At 34.0% G+C, this 7,138-nt stretch overlaps 1 long non-coding RNA gene across 1 annotated transcript; it reads right to left on the reverse strand.

The window, feature by feature from the left end:
* Positions 1–841: 841 nt before the first annotated feature.
* LOC145719803 (uncharacterized) lies at positions 842–6,624 on the reverse strand. The gene is made up of 3 exons (XR_014142618.1): positions 6,519–6,624; positions 1,778–1,834; positions 842–958 (listed from the first exon to the last, which is right to left on the reverse strand). It is a non-coding gene; the product is annotated as an uncharacterized LOC145719803 (long non-coding RNA).
* Positions 6,625–7,138: the final 514 nt, after the last annotated feature.

A 7,138-nucleotide genomic window follows, 5' to 3' on the forward strand; every position in this document is an offset into this window, starting at 1 on the left:
TGAGGGTTTTAGTACAGTTTCACTGACCTCTCCCCATCCCTAATGACACAGAGAAGCACTTTAAGGCCATCTCTGTTCCTGCAGTGTGTGCAGATCCAGGAAAGCTAAGTGAGCATTAGGGATGCGTTCTCATCCCACTCTCCCACTAACTCCTTATAAGTCTTAGGGTAAGTGAGGTGACCATTCTGGCTATCAACTCCCTCATCCATAAACTTCAGTGACTGCAATAAATGAACTATAATCCAGTTGAGAATTCTTTTTAAAAGCTGGTTTTCTAAGGCCACTTAAAATATGATTTGGTGTATACAAATTTGGATCATTTAAACCTTCAGAAACATACTTATGAGGCAAAACCAGAGACACACATAGCTATAATTCTGAACACTTTCCCCCTGTAGGACAGTATTTTACATAACACTGACATATAAGCAGAAGCTTTAAATATTTATAGCAAATAAAATATCTAACTTTAGAAAAAATAGGCATATTACTTTATATTCTAATATCTGTAGATGATTTTAATGGTCAAATTCCCATGTATGAACTTTATTTTATTTTTGTAGTAGAAATCTGTGATTTCCCCCTCATCATCAAGCTATTCACATCCTATAGCAATCACATGCTTACCTGTCTCTCTCCCCTTACTGGACTGTGAGCTCTATGAAGACCTAATAAAGTATGTAGAGACTGATATCTGGAACAACCGATTCTTAATCCTCTTGCAGCCTGCCCAGACACTACCTACTCAATCTCCTTGACTGGAAATGCAAGCTCATATGATTAAAAAAAAAAAGAATTAACTGGAATTACATAATTTTAGAATTTGAAGACGAAGGGTAAATAAACTTACCTGGGCAAGCTTACGCTTTTCTATATTTCCTCCCTTTTCATTGTGTAATGTGTAAACTGGTGTATACTGTACAGAACCAGAACAGGTCCCATAATCTTCTTCATTTTCCTACACATTAGGAAATACACAAGTTAATTATTTTAAAATACTCCTTGTATTACTTTTGGACAAACTATCTGATACAGATGCAAATAGCAAAATAACACGTCAGATATAAGTTTAAAAAATCTATTTAGGAAGAAAATGCATTTTTCTATATTTTGAATTAATAATTTCCAAAATAATCTCTATTTTGAATAATTTGAATAAAATTTATATAAGGATTACTCTCCATCATAAAAATGGAAGTTTTAAGTAATATTTTTTCTTCAAGGATAGAAACTCAAAACAACTGACAAAAATCTGCAAAGATATAAGTAATCAAATCAAAAATATACGTACACATAAATATTCATATATATGCAACATTCATAGATTCAAATACATATCTTCAAAAAAATCTTTTATTAATTAAGAACATGCTTCAAATTAAAGTAGCGACTACTGGAAAGATCCTATAAAGATGGTATTCCTGGCTTAATTCTGCACCAAAGATCATCTTTTTAAAGAAATTCTCGGCTTGAAGAAAGAATTTCAATTGTGATATCAAGGCAATCAACTTTATGAAAACATACATCCTGTTAAAGCATCTTTGAAGATCTCCGTTGTTCTGTGTTAAAATATGCAAACGATAAAGAGATTATTCAGTGGATGCATATAGAATGGCAGATAGTTGCCAGAGGGCTTGTTATGAACAATACATTGTTGAACAAAGGGCTAAGCATATTTCAAACGTCATTAAAAACATAAATCTCGTGTGATTTGTAAAGTATAAGCTTCAAACTAATGTAAGAATCAAGGAAGAACGAAAAGAAGAATATGACATACCTTGTGTTTTAGCTTACTCTTTACTTCCTTTATTCCCTGCTTTGCATGATTTTTTGCCTAGAAAAAGGTAACACAAGTGTCTGGCTCAGCATGGTTCTATTACCATTTAAAGAGTAAGCAGATGAGCTCTCACTTCATGAAACTTGCTAACTTCATATTACTTAGAAAAAGAACAAATTATAATCTAAAACTTAATTTTCAAGAAGACCACATCACTTACTATATTATATCTAAATTAGTGAAAACATGATTAGTCTCTGTTTGCATCCTAATATCATACAAAGGCTAACATTTAGCCTGTTTGCCTCCTCAACTATAGAAAACACAGGAGTCAACCAGATTACTACTGTCCAGTCTTAATTTGAAATTGTGATTAACTGGGGGTGAAAAGAAGAATGCACATCATCACAGCAGCAGGCTATTCGGGCAAATGTTTGGACTTTAAGAAACTCAGGCACCTTTACAAAGCTTTATTAAAATGCTCTTACAGGCAGACACGAGTTTTTATTAGCAGAGATACCTTAATGTTATGGCTATTTCATGCCCAGTTTTTCTGGTACAAATTAAAGGTCACTTAACAGAAGATGCTATCCTCATGCTCCATAGGGACTCTGACTGCAGCATTTGAGCTTCTCAGGTGCTAATGTGATTCCTGTGGAATATAACTTAACACAAGTAACTGGGGACCTTCCTTAAACCTTGGCCTTTATTCCACTGGAAATTCCCACTCCGAGTGGTCAGAGTGGAAAAGAAAGGAAACTCACATTTATGTTGTGTTTCCTCAGTATATGACTATGTGCTGGGTACCTAGCATATATTAGCTCATTTAATCATCACAAGTCTCTAAAGTTAGTACTATTATTATTACATTTTACAAATAAGGAAAGTGACTCAGAGGGGATCAGTCTGCAGAGCCTAGGTTCAAATCTGGGTCCATTTCATTTCTAAGTCCAACTTCTCACCATCAAAAAGGAGAAGGAAGAACTAAGGTTTTAAAAATATATCCACTGAATATAAGCCTTACAAGAGAAAAGGCATCATGAGTCTCATTCTACAGACATGGAAGCTAAGGTCATAGAGACTTAAGACTTTCCAACTCTAGGTGGTTCTTGCTAGAACTCAAGGAGTGTTCTTGCTCCTTCTACCAAATCACCCTGCTTTCCCAATTACTTCTAGGAAGAGTGAATATGTCTTCCCAAGTTCATTTAGGGGACGGCTCTTATTTCTTTGCTGTTAATATCTGTAGTACCTAATAGAGTATTTGGCATATAGTAACTGCTCAAATTATGTCTTGAACTCAAATAAACAACTATTTCTTTATTGCAAATGAGGCAAAATCAAAACATTATACATAGTAAAAGACAACCTAAAAAGCCAAATAACACTAAATTGTATTCCTGTGGCTCTTTAGAATTAAAGCAGTTTCACATTCATTGTTTTATTGGTAAAGCCACTTAATCTATTTAAAGGGTCCCGTATTAATCCCTACATTTTCATTAGGTAAAAATGAATAATTACCAAGAAAATATTCCGGCTTCCATCTCCTAGAACTTGTATCGATCTTTGCTCTTGTTTTGTTTATATTCTAACTTATCTAAGTATCTTCTATTCTTTCAAAATTCACTTGATTCACACTAATCTTTGCAGATGCTTCTAGGTGTATAGAGTTGAATCTAGTGTCTGTAATCCATGTACTGATTCATTTAAATGGCTGCTGCCCTACCTCTTCCACTGACCTCTTTCAGACTATCTGGAAGATGGGGTACAGGTTCTCTCTATCCTTAATACCAAGCTGAAAAGAAGCAGTAAACAAGTATTCTCTACAGAGAAGCATCCAGCAAATGGCTTTAGTTAATAATTTAAAAGGCAAAAACCTAACAAGATAGTTGACTCAGAAAATCTTTTAGCCAAATCAATTACGTATTCACTTTACGGTTATTTTTAGATTTCTAAGAAAAGTGTACATGTTAAATTCTAGTTTTCTTTATGGTTTCTAAAAGCATAGGAAAAATGAGAGCATAAAAAGCATAGAGAAAATGTTCTGAGGATAGAAGAACTGTTCTAAGAATAGGACAAAACCATTATTTCCTTCAACAAATACATATTCAGTTCCTCTGTAGTATGTCCAAAACAGAGCGAAGGGACCATGACACAAACATAAAACTAGCAGGGACAGTGCCTCTGTCACTCGCACTATGTGCCACCCTCACTGCTCTACAAATAACCACTACAACGCCTAGTTCCTAAGAGGTACTCAGATAACTGACCGAATGAAACAGTTTAAAACATGGTTCCCAGTTTTTAAAAATTTACTATCTATGGAAAATCAAGTAAATAAATTCTGTTAAAGCCATACGGGAGAGATCAGAAGTTTTGTTCATAGTAATCTGTGGTCAAAGGAGGAAGTTCAAGAGTTCATATTTCAGAATATGAGCAGCCTGGAAAGATGTTTTAGGTACAACTATGGAAGTAACAAACTGACTTTACTTGTCCCAAACCTCTTGACTTCTGGATTCATGTGCAACATGATCATGAGATAAATGATGAAAGCAATTAAGTATATTCTGAAGACCTTAACTGGCCTGAAATTAGTTTAGGGAATAATCTTCCAGAGAGCAGAATTTTAACTTGGGAACATTTTACTGTTCTGAAGAAAATAAAACACTCTACTGATTAGAAAGATAAAAATATGAATAATGAATAGGTTTTGAACATGTTTATTTCTGGGTTTTTGTGGAAAATATAAGTGAAATTAAGGAGAAAAACATATTTAGCAAAATAATACAACACAATTTCTCTAAGACTGAGGAAAAACTTCAAGTGTTTGTTCAAGAATAAAATAAAGGGCACTTGACTGAGAAACCTTTTTTACAATCTTAAGTGAATGTGAGAAACAAGGCTAGTTTGATGTTTCACATGGCAGTCATGTGTTATTTCATTGTAAAAAAATAAAATCTCTCCAAAAACTGTATATAAATCAAACCATCAGTATTATAGAGTAAGATAGTGACATACTCAGAGAGGTTTTCCAGAAAAACTATGAAACAACCAAACAAAACGCAGAGCCTGATGTTTCCCAGGCAAAATGACAACCTCTTCCTACGATAAGGCTTCAAACAGTTCAGAATTTTGGCACCATATTTTTGAATCCACTCTGTAGATTAGCTTTCCTACTATAAAATGTAATCTTTGAAAATGATTTTTTTTAACAGTAATGGTGGCTACATATATGTCATAATTTTAAGTCAAAACAAGAATGTAAGTTCTAAGCTTATTAAAATTTATTATTCCATTACTAATTCAATCATGTCAGTTCCTTTACTGAGAAAGCATTTGAAGATAAACTCCTATAAAATCAAACTATTGCCCTCGGGTGCCTGGGTGGCTCAGGTGGTTGAGCCCTGGACTCTTGATTTCTGCTCAGGTCATGATCTCAGGGTCATGAGATTGAGCCCAGCATTGGGTTCGTGTTCAGCGTGGAGTCTACTTGAGATTCTCTCTCCTTCCTCTGACCCTCCCCCCCACCTGCACATGCTGTCTCTCTCTCTCAAATAAATAAATAAAATCTTAAAAAAAAAACCTGAATATTTTTAGAAATAAAAAAAATATATATGACCTACTACATTTAAAAAATTACTGGATACCAACCCACTCGCTCCAACTAGTTTAATATTAGAGATAAAGATGCACGCAGGTAAAACAAGTGCTGAAACAGAAGTAACACATACTGGCCCAATGAGGACCCAAAAGATATATGAACCCTTATAGTGTGGGGCTGGACATTTTATAGGGAAATAGCTAATGCCTAAGCTAAGTCTTATAGGATGATTAGTGTTTACTGGGTTTTGGATAAAATACAAGAATAAATGCTCCAGTTAGTAGAAATGGATTATGTAAGAATAGAGGCAGAAAAGAACATCTTGCATTCATGAAATGAGGAGTAGCTCAGTATCTTTAGCGATATGGCAGGCTCTAGGGTTTGGGGTGAATGGGAAGCACACAAGAGGAATCAGGTCTTGAAGGGTCTTTGCTATTATATTAAAGAGATTTTTATTTTTTATTAATTATTTTTTATTGCTATTGATATGGCCATTTTTATTTTACTATCAGCCATGGAGAATCACTGAAGAATTTTAATTATGGAGTCGGGCATCTTTGAGGGAAGAGAACTTGCCATATTTTTCTATTTTTTCTTACTGAAGCCTCAAGTATACAATGAGAATTTAAAGTATGTTGCTAAATGAAAGAATCAAATCTTTAAAAATGGCACTTCATTATGGACTATTTCAATCTAAGTGCACAATTTTACTGACAGTTTTGAAATAAACTGAAGAATTGTTTTTATATTATATAAAGGGAATATCCTTTCTATACAATAGTTTTAATAACTGAATTCACTTCGGTCAATATTAAATCTAAATTTTTTAAAGCTCTTTTTTTTTTAAAGATTTTATTTATTTATTTATTTGAGAGAGAGAATGAGAGAGAGAGCATGAGATGGCGGAGGGTCAGAGGGAGAAGCAGACTCCCCGCTGAGCAGGGAGCCTGATGCGGGACTCGATCCCGGGACTCCAGGATCATGACCTGAGCCGAAGGCAGTTGCTTAACCAACTGAGCCACCCAGGCGCCCTAAAGCTTTTTGAAAAGAAAAAATAGGAAGTATTCTAGATTTACATGTCTGTCAGCTAGGGAAATGTATAATTTTATAAATAGAAATTTTAAACATCAAAAGAAAACTTACAAATTTATATGCTGTCCGTACAGCTGGAGTTGCTTTGGTCATTGCTGTGTTAAACAGTGCACCTCCTTTCTGCAAAGAAAAAACAGAAACGTATTTCCAAAAATTTTAAACCAGACTGTCCTGAAAACAAAGCATTATTAATAGTATGGAAAAAGAACTTTTCTCACAAATTAAAGACCTACAGAAATTATGTCACATTAAGTGTTTTCAAGCTTTTATATACTATAGTAATTTCTGACAAAATGTAAACATTCTACTCTGTTCTTTTAGTTGGTGTAATACACAATTTAAAAATAATTTCATCTTTGCAGTTTAGGCAGACTTGAGCAACATAACAAGTAATAAGTATATATTTAAAACTTAATAAAAAAGAACTACAAGCAACTGTTTAATTGCTTTAAGGTTGGGCAATAAAGCCTAAATCTGTGGAGGCAAGTTTTACATTTTAAAAAATCATATTAACTTATTAGAGAAATCCTTCCTGGAGAAGTAAAAGAACTAAAATCTAACCAAGTCGAAATCAAAAAGGCTATTAATGATGTGCAATCAAATATGGGGGCACTAACTGCTAGGATAAATGAGGCAGAAGAAAGAATCAGTGATATAGAAGACCAAATGAT

Source organism: Leptonychotes weddellii, unplaced genomic scaffold, assembly GCF_054177405.1.
Source record: "Leptonychotes weddellii isolate Sample4059 unplaced genomic scaffold, ASM5417740v2 HiC_scaffold_7269, whole genome shotgun sequence".
Taxonomy (NCBI): domain Eukaryota; kingdom Metazoa; phylum Chordata; class Mammalia; order Carnivora; family Phocidae; genus Leptonychotes; species Leptonychotes weddellii.